The 9,938-nt window shown below is 38.8% G+C and overlaps 1 non-coding gene across 1 annotated transcript; it reads left to right on the top strand.

Annotated features, from left to right (window-relative positions):
- The first annotated feature begins 394 nt into the window (after positions 1–394).
- LOC130978589 (small nucleolar RNA R71) lies at positions 395–502 on the top strand. Its single transcript, XR_009086211.1, has one exon. It is a non-coding gene; the product is annotated as a small nucleolar RNA R71 (small nucleolar RNA).
- The last annotated feature ends 9,436 nt before the right edge of the window (positions 503–9,938 follow it).

The following is a 9,938-nucleotide window of genomic DNA, read 5'->3' on the forward strand; positions in this document are numbered from 1 at the left end:
GTTCTCCTAGGTAATTTACCTCTTCCATGGAAGGGTTCTCAGGATCATAAGCTTCTTCCTCAGATGAAGCTTCCTTAGTACTGTTTGGTGCATTTTGCATTCCAGACAGACTTTGAGAAATCAAATTGACTTGTTGAGTCAATATCTTATTCTGAGCCAATATGGCATTCAGAGTGTCAATCTCAAGAACTCCTTTCTTCTGACTAGTCCCATTGTTCACAGGATTTCTTTCAGAAGTGTACATGAATAGGTTATTTGCAACCATTTCAATCAGTTCTTGAGCTTCAGTAGGCGTCTTCTTCAGATGAAGAGATCCTCCTGCAGAGCTATCCAAGGACATCTTAGATAGTTCAGAGAGACCATCATAGAAAATACCTATGATGCTCCATTCAGAAAGCATGTCAGAAGGACATTTTCTGATTAATTGTTTGTATCTTTCCCAAGCTTCATAGAGGGATTCTCCATCCTTTTGTCTAAAGGTTTGGACTTCCACTCTAAGCTTACTCCATCTTTGTGGTGGAAAGAATTTTGCCAAGAAGGCATTGACTAGCTTTTCCCAAGAGTCCAGGCTTTCTTTAGGTTGAGAATCCAACCATATTCTAGCCCTGTCTCTTACAGCAAAAGGGAATAGCATCAGTCTATAGACCTCAGGGTTAACCCCATTAGTCTTGACTGTGTCACAGATTTGCAAGAATTCAGCTAAAAACTGATGAGGATCTTCCATTGGAAGTCCATGGAACTTGCAATTCTGTTGCATTAGAGAAACTAATTGAGGCTTAAGCTCAAAGTTGTTTGCTCCAATGGCAGGGATAGAGATGCTTCTCCCATAAAAATCAGGAGTAGGTGCAGTAAAGTCACCCAGCACCTTCCTTGCATTGTTTGCATTGTTGTTGTTTTCTGCTGCCATGTTTTCTTCCTTGAAGAATTCGGTCAGGTCCTCTAAAGAGAGTTGTGCTTTGGCTTCTCTTAGCTTTCTCTTCAAAGTCCTTTCGGGTTCAGGATCAGCTTCAACAAGAATGCCTTTGTCCTTGCTCCTGCTCATATGAAAGAGAAGGGAACAAGAAAATGTGGAATCCTCTATGTCACAGTATAGAGATTCCTTTAAGTGTCAGAGGAAAAGAGAAATAGAAAGAAGAAGGAGAAGATAAATTCGAACTTTAGTTAGATAAGGTTCGAATTGTGCATTGAGAAGGAGTGGCACTCCATAAATAGAAGGATGTGGGAAGGAGGGAAGTTTATTTTCGAAAATCAAGTGAAAAATTTTGAAGTTATTTTGAAAAACATTAATTAATTTTCGAAAATAAAAGTGGAAAAGAAACCAAGTGATTTTTGAAAAAGATTTTGAAATTAGAAATTAAAAAGATTTGATTGAAAACTGTTTTGAAAAAGATGTGGTTAAAAAGATTTAAAAAAATGTGATTGAGAAGATATGATTTGAAAACTATTTGAAAAGATATGATTTTAAAAATGAATGACTTGCTTAACAAGAAAAGATATGATTTGAAACATTCAAACCTTTCTCAACAGAAAAGGTAACAATCTTGTGATGTTCAATCAAATCATTAATTGTTAGTAAGTATCTTTTAAAAAGGAAAGAAATTGATTTTGAAAACATTTGATTGAAAAGATTTGATTTGAAAAAGATTTGATTTTGAAAAATTTGAAAAAAATTGATTTGAAAACAAAATCTTCCCCCTAGCACCATCCTGGCGTTAAACGCCCAGAATGGTATACATTCTGGCGTTTAACGCCCAAAATGCACCCTTTTTGGGCGTTAAACGCCCAACCAGGTACCCTGGCTGGCGTTTAAACGCCAGTCTGCCTTCTTCACTGGGCATTTTTGAATGCTCAGCTTTTTCTGTATAATTCCTCTGCAGCATGTTTTGAATCTTCAATTCTTTGTATCATTGACTTGAAAGGACACAAATTAAAAATATTTTTGGATTTTTTGATAATCAAAATGCAAAAGGAATCAATTAACAATGCATGCAAGACACCAAACTTAGCAGTTTGTGTACTACTGACACTAACAACATGAAAATGCATATGAGACACACAAAATACTTCAAGTCAATAGAATTCAAAGATCAAAACAAAGAAATATATGCATGGATTCGAAAAATATAACAAAAACATGCATTTGACACTAAACTTAAGATGAGACTCTAGACTCAAACAAGAAATATTTTTGGGATTTTATGGTTTTGCAAATTTTTTTGTATTTTTCGAAAATTAAGTGAAAAAAAAGTATCAAAATTCTTAATGAGAATTCCAGGAATCAGTGCAATGCTAGTCTAAGGCTCCGGTCCAGGAATTAGACATGGCTTCACAGCCAGCCAAGCTTTCAAAGAAAGCTTCGGTCCAAAACACTAGACATGACCAAGGTCAGCCAAGCCTTAGCAAATCACTGCTCCAACAGCAAGATTGATACGAAATCAACAAGCTCTTGTGGTGATAAGTTGAAACCTCGGTCCAATCAGATTAGACATGGCTTCTCAGCCAGCCAGATTTCAACAAATCATCATGAAACTCTAGAATTCACCTTCAAGAATTTCGAAAAAAAATACCTAATCTAAGCAACAAGATGAACCGTCAGTTGTCCAGCCTAAACAATCCCGGGCAATAACACCAAAAATTTGATGTTGTTGCCGGATCTTGGCTCTGATGTTACCAAAAGCTTACTCAAAACATGAACAATCCCCGGCAACGGCGCCAAAAACTTGGTCGGCGAAATTGTGAACTATACTTTTTCACAACTCTCATAATCCCTGGTAATGGCTCCAAAAACTTGGTGCGCTTAATACCATGGCATTACACAACTTCGCACAACTAACCAGCAAGTGCACTGGGTCGTCCAAGTAATAAAACCTTACGTGAGTAAGGGTCGATCCCACGGAGATTGTTAGTATTGAAGCAAGCTATGGTCATCTTGTAAATCTTAGTCAGGCAAACTCAGATATATATGGTGATGAACGAAAATAACATAGAAGATAAAGATAGTGATACTTATGTATATCATTGGTGTATGAGCTTCAGACAAGTGTATGAAGATGCCTTCCCTTCCGTCTCTCTGCTTTCCTACAGCCTTCATCCAATCCTTTCTTACTCCTTTCCATGGCAAGCTCGTATAGGGTCTCACTGTTGTCAGCAGCTACCTCCCATCCTCTCAGTGAAAGCGATTGCATATGTCCTGTCACGGCATAGCGGAATTCATCTGTCGGTTCTCAATCAGGCGCGGAATAGAATCCAGTGATTCTTTTGCGTTATCACTAACGCCCCCGCCCTCAGGGTTTGAAGCACGTCACAGTCATTCAGTCATTGAATCCTACTCAGAACACCACAGACAAGGTTAGACCTTCCGGATTCTCTTGAATGCTGCCATCAGGTCCTGCCTATACCACGAAGACTCCGAAGAATCCAAGAGATATTCACTAAGCCTCGAATGCTTGTAGAACAAGAATGGTTGTCAATCACCTTGTTCATAGGTGAGAGTGGTGATGGGCGTCAATCATCACCATCATCATGTTGAAGAACAAGTGATATCTTGGTAAAAGAACAAGCGGAATTGAATGGAAGAACAATAGTAATTGCATTAATACTCGAGGTACAGCAGAGCTCCACACCCTTAATCTATGGTGTGTAGAAACTCCACCGTTGAAAATACATAAGAACAGGGTCTAGGCATGGCCGAATGGCCAGCCTCCCAAAGATCTAAGATAGCATAAAACAAAGATAGCTACCAAAGTCTCGATACAAATACAATAGTAAAAGGTCCTACTTATAGATAACTAGTAGCCTAGGTGTACAAAGATGAGTAAATGACATAAAAATCCACTTCCGGGCCCACTTGGTGTGTGCTTGGGCTGAGCAATCAAGGAAATTCGTGTAGAGAACTTTTCTGGAGTTAAACGCCAGCTCCCATGCCAGTTTGGGCGTTTAACTCCAACTTTTATTCCTGTTCCGGCGTTTAACGCTGGAATTCCTGAGGCCGGATTGCTTTGCGGGTTTGGGCCATCAAATCTTGGACAAAGTATGGACTATTATATATTGCTGGAAAGCCCTGGATGTCTACTTTCCAACGCCGTTGAGAGCGCGCCAATTGGGCTTCTGTAGCTCCAGAAAATCCACTTTGAATGCAGGGAGGTCAGAATCCAACAGCATCTGCAGTCCTTTTCAGTCTCTGAATCAGATTTTTGCTCAGGTCCTTCAATTTCAGCCAGAAAATACCTGAAATCACAGAAAAACACACAAACTCATAGTAAAGTCCAGAAAAGTGAATTTTAAATAAAAACTAATAAAAATGTACTAAAATCTAACTAAAAGATATCAAAAACATACTAAAAACAATGCCAAAAAGTATACAAATTATCCGCTCATCACCTAGCATTGTTTCTTATTGTGTTCCCTTTCTTATTTTCACTTGTATTGCTCTTCTTTTTTTCTTTTCTTGCTGGGATCTTATTGTTTAGCTAGCCTCAAAGAATGTGTCTCAAACATAGGACTTAGGATGGATAGTTGCTTTCTTTCCTTTCTTGGTGAACCAACTTAGCTTACTAATCATCCTACCACAAACATTCAGAATGCACTTTACAAAATAACTCCACTCTCATTCTTTTCATAACATTTTCTTTTTGATTAACTTAAAGAGACAAGCATACAAGTAAGAAAGGTGCAAGTGAACATTCAAGACATTAGGCTCAATAACATAGACTTAAGCAAGGAGAAATAAATGCATAATTGAAAATCCTAAGCTACCATGGAAGCATGTTCTATTTCATACATGATTTTTCTTATTTAAAGCTTTTAAAAATAAGGTAAACTAAAAAGAAATTTCACCACCTTTCATTTGTTGGCCTGCTCATTCTCTTCTGCTCCCTTGCCCTCTTGAAGTTTACTTTGTCTACTTGTGCTTCCCTTCATTCGATTCATTCTGGCTATCTTCCAATCCTCTAGTGCCTTTCTGACTGATTCATGACTTTGTTCTATCCTTTCGCACTCCACTCGTGCTAACTCATCTTTTACATCTTCATATTTTGTTATTCCAGGATGCAAAACAGGCAGTTGTCCGACTAGGTATCCAAGCCTGGCTTGGGTATTCACATGATGCCCAGCCTCATTCAAATAAACACCTTCCGAAAATGCTCTATGCTCATCAAAAAGATCTGCTTGTTCTCTTTGTGTTCGATGCATCTCGTGGATGTGTGCACCTTGATGTGCTTGAATGTTGGTTAGCCTTTGGATGGCTTCTTGTTGCTGATCTTGTTTTTGACTCAGGTTGTGGAAGGATTCACTCCATTGTCTCCCTTGTTCCAATTGCTGGTCCATCAATTGTTTTTGCCATTCTTTTTGCTGATCCATCCATCTAGAGACTGATTCTTCTTGGTGGTCCATTAATTGCATTTGAAACTCCTTATATGCCTCTTGATTTTCCATACACTGCCTAGATAAGGCATCAATAGCCTCTTGCAGTTGGTGCATGCTTAAGGTGGCAGGGGGTTGCTCTTGTGGAGGTTGTTCTTCTTCAGTTTGAAGGGCTGGCCTCTTTCGTACCTTCTGTGGAGGTAGTGGAGCTGCAGCTGCATGCATCCAACGATAAGTGATTGGAAGACCAACCGTTATCCACTGGGGGTTCGCATCCTCGAATATCACCCTGGCCAGTCTGCAAAGAAGAAAAATAGTGCTAGGATAACTCAACTTTCCTCCAGAATCACTTTTCTCAGCAAACTTCCGAATGCCTTGGGCTATGATTTCATGGACCTTGATCTCTCCTCCTTTCATTATACATTCTAACATCGTTGCTCTCTTGAGATTTACCTCTGAGTTGTTTCTGGCTGGGAGGATAGATCTCCTTACAATTTCGAACCAACCTTTAGCCTCTGGGAGGAGATCCCCTCTTTTTATAAATTTGGGTTTTCTCTTGGGACCTCTTTCCCAATCGGCTCCTGGCACACATATATCTCGTATAATCTGGTCATAATTAGGAGGTTTGCCCATTCTTGAGTGATAGCTCTCCTCTTCAAAAGAAATGCTTCTCAACTTCAGCACTCTCATGATAGTCATAGGACTAAAATCTACCATGACCCCTCTCATAAAACTTGTGTATGAGTCATCCACCTTGTCTTGCCTAACTGCATTTGCATAGAACTCTCTTACTAGAGTTACATTCACCCTTGTGATCGGATCGGTAAGGAGCTCTGATGAGCAGATAATTTATACGCTTTTTGGCATTGTTTTTAGTATGATTTTGGTAGTTTTAGTTTAGTTTTTATTATATTTTTATTAGTTTTTAGTTAAAATTCACTTTTCTGGACTTTACTATGAGTTTGTGTGTTTTTCTGTGATTTCAGGTATTTTCTGGCTGAAATTGAAGGACCTGAGCAAAAATCTGATTCAGAGACTGAAAAGGACTGCAGATGCTGTTGGATTCTGACCTCCCTGCATTCAAAGTGGATTTTCTGGAGCTACAGAAGCCCAATTGGCGCGCTCTCAACGGCGTTGGAAAGTAGACATCCTGGGCTTTCCAGCAATATATGATAGTCCATACTTTGCCCAAGATTTGATGGCCCAAACCGGCGTTCAAAGTCACCTACAGAAATTCCAGCGTTAAACGCCGGAACTGGCACCTAATTGGGAGTTAAACGCCCAAACTGGCATAAAAGCTGGCGTTTAACTCCAGAAAAAGTCTCTACACGAAATTCCTTCATTGCTCAGCCCAAGCACACACCAAGTGGGCCCGGAAGTGGATTTTTATGTCATTTACTCATTTCTGTACACCTTAGGCTACTAGTTTTCTATAAGTAGGACCTTGTACTATTGTATTTGACATCTTGGTAGCTATCTTTGTTTTATGCTATCTTAGACCTTTGGAGGCTGGCCATTCGGCCATGCCTAGACCTTGTTCTTATGTATTTTCAACGGTGGAGTTTCTACACACCATAGATTAAGGTGTGGAGCTCTGCTGTACCTCGAGTATTAATGCAATTACTATTGTTCTTCCATTCAATTCCGCTTGTTCTTTTACCAAGATATCACTTGTTCTTCAACATGATGAAGGTGATGATTGACGCCCATCACCATTCTCACCCATGAACAAGGTGACTGACAACCATTCTTGTTCTACAAGCATCTGAGGCTTAGTGAATATCTCTTGGATTCCTGATTGCACGATGCATGGTTGATCGCCTGACAACCGAGTGCTCGCCTGACAAACGAGCCAACCATTCCGTGAGATCAGAGTCTTCGTGGTATAGGCAAGAACTGATGGCGGCATTCAAGAGAATCCGGAAGGTCTAACCTTGTCTGTGGTATTCTGAGTAGGATTCAATGATTGAATGACTGTGACGTGCTTCAAACCTGTAACCTACTGGGCGTTAGTGACAGACGCAAAAGAGTGATTCTATTGCGGTAGGGGAGGGAACCAAACCGGTGATTGGCAGTACTGTGACAGAGTGCGTGCATTAGCTTTCACTGCGCGGATGGGAGGTAGCTGCTGACAACAGTGAAACCCTACACGAGCTTGCCATGGAAAGGAGTAAGAAGGATTGGATGAAGGCAGTAGGAAAGCAGAGAGACGGAAGGGAAGGCATCTTCATACGCTTGTCTGAAGCTCTTACACCATTGATATACATAAGTATCACTATCTTTATCTTTATATTATTTTTGTTCATCATCATATCCATTTGAGTCTGCCTGACTAAGATTTACAAGATGACCATAGCTTGCTTCATACCACCAATCTCCGTGGGATCGACCCTTACTCGCGTAAGGTATTACTTGGACGACCCAGTGCACTTGCTGGTTAGTTTTGCGAAGTTGTAGTGATCACAATTTCGCGCCCCAAGTTTTTGGCGCCGTTGCCGGGGATTGTTCTTGTGTATGGACAACTGACGGTTCATCTTGTTGGTTAGATTAGGTATTATTTTTCTTCAGAGTTCTTAAGAATGGATTCTAGTGTTTCAAGGTGATGTTCTTATCATCACCAAAGCTGATTGATCATCATCAATTTAGCTCTTGAATGCAATGTCCTGCTGAAGCTTAGCTAGCTATGTCTAATTCCTTTAGACTAAAGCTTTAGACTAACATTGCACGATTCCTGGAATTCTTATTAGGAACTTTGATACCTTTATTTTCTTTTCATATAATTTTCGAAAAATCCAAAAAAAAAAAAAAAAACCAAAAAGATTTTATGTTTCTTGTTTGAGTCTAGAGTCTCATTTTAAGTTTGGTGTCAATTGCATGTTTCTGTTCTTCTTGTATTTTTCGAATTTATGCATATGTCTTCATTAATCTTCAAGTTGTTCTTGATGATTTCCTTGTTTTGATCTTTGAATTCTATTGACTTGAGTGTTTTGTTGTTTCTTATATGCATTCTCATTTTGTTAGTGTCAATGGTATACAAACTGCTAAGTTTGGTGTCTTGCATGCATTATTTGATTTTAGTTGCATTTTGATTATTCCCTATTATTAAAAATCCAAAATATTTTTAATTTGTGTCTTTTCAAGTCAATAATACAGAGAATTGAAGATTCAAAACATACTACAGAGGAATCACACAGAAAAAGCTGGGCATTCAAAAATGCCCAGTGAAGAAGACAGACTGGCGTTTAAACGCCAGCCAGGGTGCCTGGCTGGGCGTTTAACGCCCAAAAGGGTAGTAGTTTGGGCGTTAAACGCCAGAATGTGCACCATTCTGGGCGTTTAACGCCAGGATGGCAAAGGGGGAAGATTTTGTTTTCAAATCAAATTTTTTTTCAAGTTTTCAAAGTTTTTCAAAATCAAATCTTTTTCAAATCATATCTTTTCAATCAAATGTTTTCAAAATCAATTTCTTTCCTTTTTCAAAGATACTTACTAACAATTAATGATTTGATTGAACATTTTTTGCCTTTTCTGTTAAGGAAGGTTTTATGTTTGAATCATATCTTTTCTTGTTAGGCAAGTCATATCTTTTTAAAATTGTTTTCAAATCATATCTTTTAAAATTGTTTTCAAATCATATCTTTTCAATCACATCTTTTTAAAACCAATCATATCTTTTTAATCACATCTTTTTCAAAATAAGTTTTCAATCAAATCTTTTTAATTTCTAATTTCAAAATCTTTTTCAAAAATCACTTGATTTCTTTTCCACTCTTATTTTCAAAAATCAATTAAGTGTTTTTCAAAATGTTTTCAAAATCTTTTACTTAAATTTTCGAAAATTACTTCCCTTCTTCTCACATCCTTCTATTTCTGAACTAACTCTATTCCTTAATGCAAAATTCGAACTCCATCTTCTTTGATAAGTTCGAATTTTCTACTTCTGTCTTCTACTTTTCTTTTCCTCTGACACCTCAAGGAATCTCTATACTGTGACATAGAGGATTCCATATTCTCTTGTTCTCTTCTCCTTCATATGAGCAGGAACAAAGACAAAGGCATCCTTGTTGAAGCTGACCCTGAACCTGAAAGGACCTGGAAGCGAAAGCTAAGAGAAGCTAAGGCACAATTCTCTGTTGAGGACCTGACCGAATTCTTCAAAAAAAGAAGAACCCATGGCAGCCGAAAACAACAACAATGCCAACAATGCAAGGAAGGTGCTGGGTGACTTTACTGCACCTACTCCCGACTTCTATGGGAGAAGCATCTCTATCCCTGCCATTGGAGCAAACAACTTTGAGCTTAAGCCTCAATTAGTTTCTCTAATGCAACAGAATTGCAAGTTCCATGGACTTCCAATGGAAGATCCTCATCAGTTCTTAGCTGAATTCTTGCAAATCTGTGACACAGTCAAGACTAATGGGGTTAACCCTGAGGTCTACAGACTGATGCTATTCCCTTTTGCTGTAAGAGACAGAGCTAGAATATGGTTGGATTCTCAACCTAAAGAAAGCCTGGACTCTTGGGAAAAGCTAGTCAATGCCTTCTTGGCAAAGTTCTTTCCACCACAAAGATGGAGT

Source organism: Arachis stenosperma, chromosome 4 (assembly GCF_014773155.1).
Source record: "Arachis stenosperma cultivar V10309 chromosome 4, arast.V10309.gnm1.PFL2, whole genome shotgun sequence".
Lineage (NCBI taxonomy): Eukaryota > Viridiplantae > Streptophyta > Magnoliopsida > Fabales > Fabaceae > Arachis > Arachis stenosperma.